Raw genomic sequence first — 14,413 nt, 5'->3', positions numbered from 1 at the left:
GTTCACCCTTGTACACACTTGTACAACCTTTTACAAACTTGTACACACTTGTACAAAATTGTACATTCTTGTACATACTTGTACATCCTTGTACACATTTGTACAACCTTGTACAAACCTGTACACCCTTGTACACACTTGTACAAGCTTGTACACACTTGTACACCCTTGGACAAACTTGTGCACCCTTGTACACTTTTGTACACCCTTGTACACATTTGTACAACCTTGTACAAACTTAAACACACTTGTACAAACATGTACACACTTGAACAACCATGTACACACTTGTACAACCTTGTACACACTTGTACAAGCTTGTACACACTTGTACAAACTTGTACACACTTGTACAACCTTGTACACACTTGTACAACCTTGTACACAATTGTAAAACCTTGTACACACTTGTACAACCTTGTACAAACCTGTACACCCTTGTACACACTTGTACAAGCTTGTACACGATTGTACACTCTTGTACACACTTGTGCAACCTTGTACACACTTGTACAACCTTGTAAACACTTGTACAACCTTGTACAAACCTGTACACCCTTGTACACACTTGTACACCCTTGTACAAACTTGTGCACCCTTGTACACTTTTGTACAACCTTGTACACATTTTTACAACCTTGTACAAAATTGTACACACTTGTACAAACTTGTACACACTTGTACAACCTTGTACACACTTGTACAACCTTGTACACACTTGTACAACCTTGTACAACCTTGTACAAACTTGTACACACTTGTACAAACTTTTACATCCTTGTACACATTTGTACACCCTTGTACACACTTGTACAAACTTGTACATTCTTGTACATACTTGTACACCCTTGTACACACTTGTACAAGCTTGTACACACTTCTACAAGCTTGTACACACTTGTACACCCTTGTACAAACTTGTGCACCCTTGTACACTTTTGTACACCCTTGTATACATTTGTACAACCTTGTACAAACTTGTACACACTTTTACAAACTTGTACACACTTGTACAAACTTGTACACCCTTGTACACATTGTACAACCTTGTACACACTTGTACAACCTTGTACACAATTGTACAACCTTGTACAACCATGTACACACTTGTACAACCTTGTACACACTTGCACAACCTTGTACACACTTGTACACCTTTGTACACACTTATACAACCTTGTACACACTTGTACAACCTTGTACACACTTGTACAACCTTGTACACACTTGTACAACCTTGTACACACTTGTACAACCTTGTACACACTTGTACAACCTTGTAAAAACTTGTACAAGCTTGTACACGATTGTACACCCTTGTACACACTTGTGCACCCTTGTACACACTTGTACAACCTTGTACACACTTGTACAACCTTGTACACACTTGTACAACCATGTACACACTTGTACAACCTTGTACACACTTGTACAACCTTGTACACACTTGTACAACCTTGTACACACTTGTACAACCTTGTACACACTTGTACAACCTTGTACACACTTGTACAACCTTGTACACACTTGTACAAGCTTGTACACACTTGTACAACCTTGTACACACTTGTGCACCCTTGTACAAACTTGTACTTACTTGTACAACCTTGTACAAACTTGTACACACTTGTACAAACTTTTACATCCTTGTACACATTTGTACACCCTTGTACACACTTGTACAACCTTGTACAAACCTGTACACCCTTGAACACACTTGTACAAGCTTGTACACGATTGTACACCCTTGTACACACTTGTGCACCCTTGTACACACTTGTACACCCTTGTACACACTTGTACAACCTTTTACAAACTTGTACACACTTGTACAAACTTGTACATTCTTGTACATACTTGTACACCCTTGTAAACACTTGTACAAACTTGTACAAACCTGTACACCCTTGTACACACTTGTACAAGCTTGTACACACTTGTACAAGCTTGTACACACTTGTACAAGCTTGTACACACTTGTAAACCCTTGTACAAACTTGTGCACCCTTGTTTACTTTTGTACACCCTTGTATACATTTGTACAACCTTGTACAAACTTGTACACAATTGTACAAACTTGTACACACTTGTACAAACTTGTACACCCTTGTACACACTTGTACAACCTTGTACACACTTGTACAACCTTGTACAAACCTGTACACCCTTGTACACACTTGTACAAGATTGTACACGATTGTACACCCTTGTACACACTTGTGCACCCTTGTACACACTTGTACACCCTTGTACACACTTGTACAACCTTTTACAAACTTGTACACACTTGTACAAACTTTTACATTCTTGTACATACTTGTACACCCTTGTAAACACTTGTACAACCTTGTACAAACCTGTACACCCTTGTACACACTTGTACAAGCTTGTACACACTTGTACACCCTTGTACAAACTTGTGCACCCTTGTACACTTTTGTACACCCTTGTATACATTTGTACAACCTTGTACAAACTTGTACACACTTGTACAAACTTGTACACACTTGTACAAACTTGTACACACTTGTACAAACTTGTACACCCTTGTACACACTTGTACAACCTTGTACACACTTGTACAACCTTGTACTTAATTGTACAACCTTGTACAACCTTGTACACACTTGTTCAACCTTGTACACACTTGTACAACCTTGTACACACTTGTACACCTTTGTACACACTTGTACAACCTTGTACACACTTGTACAACCTTGTACACACTTGTACAACCTTGTACACACTTGTACAACCTTGTACACACTTGTACACACTTGTACAAACTTGTACATTCTTGTACATACTTGTACACCCTTGTAAACACTTGTACAACCTTGTACAAACCTGTACACCCTTGTACACACTTGTACAAGCTTGTACACACTTGTACAAGCTTGTACACACTTGTACACCCTTGTACAAACTTGTGCACCCTTGTACACTTTTGTACACCCTTGTATACATTTGTACAACCTTGTACAAACTTGTACACACTTGTACAAACTTGTACACACTTGTACAAACTTGTACACCCTTGTACTCACTTGTACAACCTTGTACACACTTGTACAACCTTGTACACACTTGTACAACCTTGTACACACTTGTACAACCTTGTACACAATTGTACAACCTTGTACAACCTTGTACACACTTGTACAACCTTGTACACAATTGTACAACCTTGTACAACCTTGTACACACTTGTACAACCTTTTACACACTTGTACAACCTTGTACACACTTGTACAACCTTGTACACAATTGTACACCTTTGTACACACTTGTACAACCTTGTCCACACTTGTACAACCTTGTACACACTTGTGCAACCTTGTACACACTTTTTCAACCTTGTACACACTTATACAACCTTGTACACACTTGTACAACCTTGTACACACTTGTACAACCTTGTACACACTTGTACAACCTTGTACACACTTGTACAACCTTGTAAAAACTTGTACAACCTTGTACACACTTGTACACCCTTGTACACACTTGTACAAGCTTGTACACACTTGTACACCCTTGTACACACTTGTACAAGCTTGCACACACTTGTACAACCTTGTACATACTTGTACACCCTTGTACACACTTGTACAACCTTTTACAAACTTGTACACACTTGTACAAAATTGTACATTCTTGTACATACTTGTACATCCTTGTACACACTTGTACAGCCTTGTACAAACCTGTACACCCTTGTACACACTTGTACAAGCTTGTACACACTTGTGCACCCTTGTACACATTTGTACACCCTTGTACACACTTGTACAACCTTTTACAAACTTGTACACACATGTACAAACTTGTACATTCTTGTACATACTTGTACACCCTTGTAAACACTTGTACAACCTTGTACAAACCTGTACACCCTTGTACACACTTGTACAAGCTTGTACACACTTGTACAAGCTTGTACACACTTGTACACCCTTGTACAAACTTGTGCACCCTTGTACACTTTTGTACACCCTTGTATACATTTGTACAACCTTGTACAAACTTGTACACAATTGTACAAACTTGTACACACTTGTACAAACTTGTAGACCCTTGTACACACTTGTACAACCTTGTACACACTTGTACAACCTTGTACACACATGTACAACCTTGTACACAATTGTACAACCTTGTACAACCTTGTACACACTTGTACAACCTTGTACACACTTGTACAACCTTGTACACACTTGTACAACCTTGTACACACTTGTACACCTTTGTACACACTTGTACAACCTTGTACACACTTGTACAACCTTGTACACACTTGTACAACCTTGTACACACTTTTTCAACCTTGTACACACTTATACAACCTTGTACACACTTGTTCAACCTTGTACACACTTGTACAACCTTGTACACACTTTTTCAACCTTGTACACACTTATACAACCTTGTACACACTTGTACAACCTTGTAAAAACTTGTACAACCTTGTACACCCTTGTACACACTTGTACAAGCTTGTACAAACTTGTACAACCTTGTACACACTTGTTCACCCTTGTACACACTTGTACAACCTTTTACAAACTTGTACACACTTGTACAAAATTGTACATTCTTGTACATACTTGTACATCCTTGTACACATTTGTACAACCTTGTACAAACCTGTACACCCTTGTACACACTTGTACAAGCTTGTACACACTTGTACACCCTTGGACAAACTTGTGCACCCTTGTACACTTTTGTACACCCTTGTACACATTTGTACAACCTTGTACAAACTTAAACACACTTGTACAAACATGTACACACTTGAACAACCATGTACACACTTGTACAACCTTGTACACACTTGTACAAGCTTGTACACACTTGTACAAACTTGTACACACTTGTACAAGCTTGCACACACTTGTACAACCTTGTACACACTTGTACACCCTTGTACACACTTGTACAACCTTTTACAAACTTGTACACACTTGTACAAAATTGTACATTCTTGTACATACTTGTACATCCTTGTACACACTTGTACAGCCTTGTACAAACCTGTACACCCTTGTACACACTTGTACAAGCTTGTACACACTTGTGCACCCTTGTACACATTTGTACACCCTTGTACACACTTGTACAACCTTTTACAAACTTGTACACACATGTACAAACTTGTACATTCTTGTACATACTTGTACACCCTTGTAAACACTTGTACAACCTTGTACAAACCTGTACACCCTTGTACACACTTGTACAAGCTTGTACACACTTGTACAAGCTTGTACACACTTGTACACCCTTGTACAAACTTGTGCACCCTTGTACACTTTTGTACACCCTTGTATACATTTGTACAACCATGTACAAACTTGTACACAATTGTACAAACTTGTACACACTTGTACAAACTTGTAGACCCTTGTACACACTTGTACAACCTTGTACACACTTGTACAACCTTGTACACACATGTACAACCTTGTACACAATTGTACAACCTTGTACAACCTTGTACACACTTGTACAACCTTGTACACACTTGTACAACCTTGTACACACTTGTACAACCTTGTACACACTTGTACACCTTTGTACACACTTGTACAACCTTGTACACACTTGTACAACCTTGTACACACTTGTACAACCTTGTACACACTTTTTCAACCTTGTACACACTTATACAACCTTGTACACACTTGTTCAACCTTGTACACACTTGTACAACCTTGTACACACTTTTTCAACCTTGTACACACTTATACAACCTTGTACACACTTGTACAACCTTGTAAAAACTTGTACAACCTTGTACACCCTTGTACACACTTGTACAAGCTTGTACAAACTTGTACAACCTTGTACACACTTGTTCACCCTTGTACACACTTGTACAACCTTTTACAAACTTGTACACACTTGTACAAAATTGTACATTCTTGTACATACTTGTACATCCTTGTACACATTTGTACAACCTTGTACAAACCTGTACACCCTTGTACACACTTGTACAAGCTTGTACACACTTGTACACCCTTGGACAAACTTGTGCACCCTTGTACACTTTTGTACACCCTTGTACACATTTGTACAACCTTGTACAAACTTAAACACACTTGTACAAACATGTACACACTTGAACAACCATGTACACACTTGTACAACCTTGTACACACTTGTACAAGCTTGTACACACTTGTACAAACTTGTACACACTTGTACAACCTTGTACACACTTGTACAACCTTGTACACAATTGTAAAACCTTGTACACACTTGTACAACCTTGTACAAACCTGTACACCCTTGTACACACTTGTACAAGCTTGTACACGATTGTACACTCTTGTACACACTTGTGCAACCTTGTACACACTTGTACAACCTTGTAAACACTTGTACAACCTTGTACAAACCTGTACACCCTTGTACACACTTGTACACCCTTGTACAAACTTGTGCACCCTTGTACACTTTTGTACAACCTTGTACACATTTTTACAACCTTTTACAAAATTGTACACACTTGTACAAACTTGTACACACTTGTACAACCTTGTACACACTTGTACAACCTTGTACACACTTGTACAACCTTGTACAATCTTGTACAAACTTGTACACACTTGTACAAACTTTTACATCCTTGTACATACTTGTACACCCTTGTAAACACTTGTACAACCTTGTACAAACCTGTACACCCTTGTACACACTTGTACAAGCTTGTACACACTTGTACACCCTTGTACAAACTTGTGCACCCTTGTACACTTTTGTACACCCTTGTATACATTTGTGCACCCTTGTACACTTTTGTACACCCTTGTATACATTTGTACAACCTTGTACAAACTTGTACACACTTGTACAAACTTGTACACACTTGTACAAACTTGTACACCCTTGTACACACTTGTACAACCTTGTACACACTTGTACAACCTTGTACTTAATTGTACAACCTTGTACAACCTTGTACACACTTGTTCAACCTTGTACACACTTGTACAACCTTGTACACACTTGTACACCTTTGTACACACTTGTACAACCTTGTACACACTTGTACAACCTTGTACACACTTGTACAACCTTGTACACACTTGTACAACCTTGTACACACTTGTACACACTTGTACAAACTTGTACATTCTTGTACATACTTGTACACCCTTGTAAACACTTGTACAACCTTGTACAAACCTGTACACCCTTGTACACACTTGTACAAGCTTGTAGACACTTGTACAAGCTTGTACACACTTGTACACCCTTGTACAAACTTGTGCACCCTTGTACACTTTTGTACACCCTTGTATACATTTGTACAACCTTGTACAAACTTGTACACACTTGTACAAACTTGTACACACTTGTACAAACTTGTACACCCTTGTACTCACTTGTACAACCTTGTACACACTTGTACAACCTTGTACACACTTGTACAACCTTGTACACACTTGTACAACCTTGTACACAATTGTACAACCTTGTACAACCTTGTACACACTTGTACAACCTTGTACACAATTGTACAACCTTGTACAACCTTGTACACACTTGTACAACCTTGTACACACTTGTACAACCTTGTACACACTTGTACAACCTTGTACACAATTGTACACCTTTGTACACACTTGTACAACCTTGTCCACACTTGTACAACCTTGTACACACTTGTACAACCTTGTACACACTTTTTCAACCTTGTACACACTTATACAACCTTGTACACACTTGTACAACCTTGTACACACTTGTACAACCTTGTACACACTTGTACAACCTTGTACACACTTGTACAACCTTGTAAAAACTTGTACAACCTTGTACACACTATTGTACTCCCTTGTACACACTTGTACAAGCTTGTACACACTTGTACACCCTTGTACACACTTGTACAAGCTTGTACACACTTGTACAACCTTGTACACACTTGTACACCCTTGTACACACTTGTACAACCTTTTACAAACTTGTACACACTTGTACAAAATTGTACATTCTTGTACATACTTGTACATCCTTGTACACACTTGTACAACCTTGTACAAACCTGTACACCCTTGTACACACTTGTACAAGCTTGTACACACTTGTGCACCCTTGTACACACTTGTACACCCTTGTACACACTTGTACAACCTTTTACAAACTTGTACACACTTGTACAAACTTGTACATTCTTGTACATACTTGTACACCCTTGTAAACACTTGTACAACCTTGTACAAACCTGTACACCCTTGTACACACTTGTACAAGCTTGTACACACTTGTACAAGCTTGTACACACTTGTACAAGCTTGTACACACTTGTACACCCTTGTACAAACTTGTGCACCCTTGTACACTTTTGTACACCCTTGTATACATTTGTACAACCTTGTACAAACTTGTACACAATTGTACAAACTTGTACACACTTGTACAATCTTGTACACCCTTGTACACACTTGTACAACCTTGTACACACTTGTACAACCTTGTACACACATGTACAACCTTGTACACAATTGTACAACCTTGTACAACCTTGTACACACTTGTACAACCTTGTACACACTTGTACAACCTTGTTCACACTTGTACAACCTTGTACACACTTGTACAACCTTGTACACACTTGTACAACCTTGTACACACTTGTACAACCTTGTACACACTTGTACAACCTTGTACACACTTTTTCAACCTTGTACACACTTATACAACCTTGTACACACTTGTTCAACCTTGTACACACTTGTACAACCTTGTACACACTTGTACAACCTTGTACACACTTGTACAACCTTGTAAAAACTTGTACAACCTTGTACACCCTTGTACACACTTGTACAAGCTTGTACACACTTGTACAACCTTGTACACACTTGTTCACCCTTGTACACACTTGTACAACCTTTTACAAACTTGTACACACTTGTACAAAATTGTACATTCTTGTACATACTTGTACATCCTTGTACACATTTGTACAACCTTGTACAAACCTGTACACCCTTGTACACACTTGTACAAGCTTGTACACACTTGTACACCCTTGGACAAACTTGTGCACCCTTGTACACTTTTGTACACCCTTGTACACATTTGTACAACCTTGTACAAACTTAAACACACTTGTACAAACATGTACACACTTGAACAACCATGTACACACTTGTACAACCTTGTACACACTTGTACAAGCTTGTACACACTTGTACAAACTTGTACACACTTGTACAACCTTGTACACACTTGTACAACCTTGTACACAATTGTAAAACCTTGTACACACTTGTACAACCTTGTACAAACCTGTACACCCTTGTACACACTTGTACAAGCTTGTACACGATTGTACACTCTTGTACACACTTGTGCAACCTTGTACACACTTGTACAACCTTGTAAACACTTGTACAACCTTGTACAAACCTGTACACCCTTGTACACACTTGTACACCCTTGTACAAACTTGTGCACCCTTGTACACTTTTGTACAACCTTGTACACATTTTTACAACCTTGTACAAAATTCTACACACTTGTACAAACTTGTACACACTTGTACAACCTTGTACACACTTGTACAACCTTGTACACACTTGTACAACCTTGTACAACCTTGTACAAACTTGTACACACTTGTACAAACTTTTACATCCTTGTACACATTTGTACACCCTTGTACACACTTGTACAAACTTGTACATTCTTGTACATACTTGTACACCCTTGTACACACTTGTACAACCTTGTACAAACCTGTAAACCCTTGTACAAACTTGAAACAAGCATGTACACGATTGTACAAGCTTGTACACGATTGTACACCCTTGTACACACTTGTGCACCCTTGTACACACTTGTACAACCTTGTACACACTTGTACAACCTTGTACACACTTGTACAACCTTGTACACACTTGTACAACCTTGTACACACTTGTACGACCTTGTACACACTTGTACAACCTTGTACAACCTTGTACAAACTTGTACACACTTGTACAAACTTGTACACACTTGTACAAACTTTTACATCCTTGTACACATTTGTACATCCTTGTACACACTTGTACAAACTTGTACATTCTTGTACATACTTGTACACCCTTGTACACACTTGTACAAACTTGTACATTCTTGTACATACTTGTACACCCTTGTACACACTTGTACAACCTTGTACAAACCTGTAAACCCTTGTACAAGCTTGTACACACTTGTACAAGCTTGTACACACTTGTACACCCTTGTACAAACTTGTGCACCCTTGTACACTTTTGTACACCCTTGTACACATTTGTACAACCTTGTACAAACTTGTACACACTTGAACAAACTTGTACACACTTGTACAACCTTGTACACACTTGTACAACCTTGTACACACTTGTACAACCTTGTACACGCTTGTACAACCTTGTACACACTTGTACAACCTTTTACACAATTGTAAAACATTGTACACACTTGTACATTCTTGTACAAACTTGTACTTACTTGTACAACCTTGTACAAACTTGTACACACTTGTACAAACTTTTACATCCTTGTACACATTTGTACACCCTTGTACACACTTGTACAACCTTGTACAAACCTGTACACTCTTGTACACACTTGTACAAGCTTGTACACGATTGTACACCCTTGTACACACTTGTGCACCCTTGTATACATTTGTACAACCTTGTACAAACTTGTACACATATGTACAAACTTGTACACACTTGTACAAACTTGTACACCCTTGTACACACTTGTACAACCTTGTACACACTTGTACAAACTTGTACACCCTTGTACACACTTGTACAACCTTGTACACACTTGTACAACCTTGTACACACTTGTACAACCTTGTACACACTTGTACAACCTTGTACACAATTGTACAACCTTGTACACACTTGTACAAGCTTGTACACACTTTTACAAGCTTGTACACACTTGTACAACCTTGTACACACTTGTTCACCCTTGTACACACTTGTACAACCTTTTACAAACTTGTACACACTTGTACAAAATTGTACATTCTTGTACATACTTGTACATCCTTGTACACATTTGTACAACCTAGTACAAACCTGTACACCATTGTACACACTTGTACAAACTTGTGCACCCTTGTACACTTTTGTACACCCTTGTACACATTTGTACAACCTTGTACAAACTTAAACACACTTGTACAAACATGTACACACTTGAACAACCATGTACACACTTGTACAACCTTGTACACACTTGTACAAGCTTGTACACACTTGTACAACCTTGTACACACTTGTACACTCTTGTACACACTTGTGCAACCTTGTACACACTTGTGCAACCTTGTACACACTTGTACAACCTTGTAAACACTTGTACAACCTTGTACACACTTGTTCAAGCTTGTACACACTTGTACAACCTTGTACAAACCTGTAAACCCTTGTACACACTTGTACAAGCTTGTTCACGATTGTACAAGCTTGTACACGATTGTACACCCTTGTACACACTTGTGAACCCTTGTACACACTTGTACAACCTTGTACACACTTGTACAACCTTGTACACACTTGTACAACCTTGTACACACTTGTACAACCTTGTACACACTTGTACAACCTTGTACACACTTGTACAACCTTGTACAACCTACTACAAACTTGTACACACTTGTACAACCTTGTACACAATTGTAAAACCTTGTACACACTTGTACAACCTTGTAAAAACCTGTACACCCTTGTACACACTTGTACAAGCTTGTACACGATTGTACACTCTTGTACACACTTGTACACTCTTGTACACACTTGTGCAACCTTGTACACACCTGTGCAACCTTGTACACACTTGTACAACCTTGTAAACACTTGTACAACCTTGTACACACTTGTTCAAGCTTGTACACACTTGTACAACCTTGTACAAACCTGTACATCCTTGTACACACTTGTACACCCTTGTACAAACTTGTGCACCCTTGTACACTTTTGTACACCCTTGTACACATTTGTACAACCTTGTACAAACTTGTACACACTTGTACAAACTTGTACACACTTGTACAACCTTGTACACACTTGTACAACCTTGTACACACTTGTACATCCTTGTACACACTTGTACAACCTTGTACACAATTGTAAAACATTGTACACACTTAAACAACCTTGTACAAACTTGTACACACTTGTATAAACTTTTACATCCTTGTACACATTTGTACACCCTTGTACACACTTGTACAACCTTGTACAAACCTGTAAACCCTTGTACACACTTGTACAAGCTTGTACACGATTGTACAAGCTTGTACACGATTGTACACCCTTGTACACACTTGTGAACCCTTGTACACACTTGTACACCCTTGTTCAAACTTGTGCACCCTTGTACACTTTTGTACACCCTTGTATACATTTGTACAACCTTGTACAAACTTGTACACAATTGTACAAACTTGTACACACTTGTACAAACTTGTACACCCTTGAACACACTCGTACAACCTTGTACACAATTGTAAAACCTTGTACACACTTGTACAACCTTGTACAAACCTGTACACCCTTGTACACACTTGTACAAGCTTGTACACGATTGTACACTCTTGTACACACTTGTGCAACCTTGTAAACACTTGTACAACCTTGTAAACACTTGTACAACCTTGTACAAACCTGTACACCCTTGTACACACTTGTACACCCTTGTACAAACTTGTGCACCCTTGTACACTTTTGTACAACCTTGTACACATTTTTACAACCTTGTACAAAATTGTACACACTTGTACAAACTTGTACACACTTGTACAACCTTGTACACACTTGTACAACCTTGTACACACTTCTACAACCTTGTACAACCTTGTACAAACTTGTACACACTTGTACAAACTTTTACATCCTTGTACATACTTGTACACCCTTGTAAACACTCGTACAACCTTGTACAAACCTGTACACCCTTGTACACACTTGTACAAGCTTGTACACACTTGTACACCCTTGTACAAACTTGTGCACCCTTGTACACTTTTGTACACCCTTGTATACATTTGTACAACCTTGTACAAACTTGTACACACTTGTACAAACTTGTACACACTTGTACAAACTTGTACACCCTTGTACACACTTGTACAACCTTGTACACACTTGTACAACCTTGTACTTAATTGTACAACCTTGTACAACCTTGTACACACTTGTTCAACCTTGTACACACTTGTACAACCTTGTACACACTTGTACACCTTTGTACACACTTGTACAACCTTGTACACACTTGTACAACCTTGTACACACTTGTACAACCTTGTACACACTTGTACAACCTTGTACACACTTGTACACACTTGTACAAACTTGTACATTCTTGTACATACTTGTACACCCTTGTAAACACTTGTACAACCTTGTACAAACCTGTACACCCTTGTACACACTTGTACAAGCTTGTACACACTTGTACAAGCTTGTACACACTTGTACACCCTTGTACAAACTTGTGCACCCTTGTACACTTTTGTACACCCTTGTATACATTTGTACAACCTTGTACAAACTTGTACACACTTGTACAAACTTGTACACACTTGTACAAACTTGTACACCCTTGTACTCACTTGTACAACCTTGTACACACTTGTACAACCTTGTACACACTTGTACAACCTTGTACACACTTGTACAACCTTGTACACAATTGTACAACCTTGTACAACCTTGTACACACTTGTACAACCTTGTACACAATTGTACAACCTTGTACAACCTTGTACACACTTGTACAACCTTGTACACACTTGTACAACCTTGTACACACTTGTACAACCATGTACACAATTGTACACCTTTGTACACACTTGTACAAACTTGTCCACACTTGTACAACCTTGTACACACTTGTACAACCTTGTACACACTTGTACAACCTTGTACACACTTGTACAACCTTGTACACACTTGTACAACCTTGTACACACTTGTACAACCTTGTACACACTTGTACAACCTTGTACACACTTGTACAACCTTGTACACACTTTTTCAACCTTGTACACACTTATACAACCTTGTACACACTTGTTCAACCTTGTACACACTTGTACAACCTTGTACACACTTGTACAACCTTGTACACACTTGTACAACCTTGTAAAAACTTGTACAACCTTGTACACCCTTGTACACACTTGTACAAGCTTGTACACACTTGTACAACCTTGTACACACTTGTTCACCCTTGTACACACTTGTACAACCTTTTACAAACTTGTACACACTTGTACAAAATTGTACATTCTTGTACATACTTGTACATCCTTGTACACATTTGTACAACCTTGTACAAACCTGTACACCCTTGTACACACTTGTACAAGCTTGTACACACTTGTACACCCTTG

Source organism: Macrosteles quadrilineatus, unplaced genomic scaffold (assembly GCF_028750875.1).
Source record: "Macrosteles quadrilineatus isolate MER2022 unplaced genomic scaffold, UCM_ALF_1.0 Scaffold_167__1_contigs__length_229682, whole genome shotgun sequence".
Taxonomy (NCBI): domain Eukaryota; kingdom Metazoa; phylum Arthropoda; class Insecta; order Hemiptera; family Cicadellidae; genus Macrosteles; species Macrosteles quadrilineatus.
The sequence above is the reverse complement of the archived record's forward strand: the minus strand, read 5'-3'. Positions refer to the sequence as shown.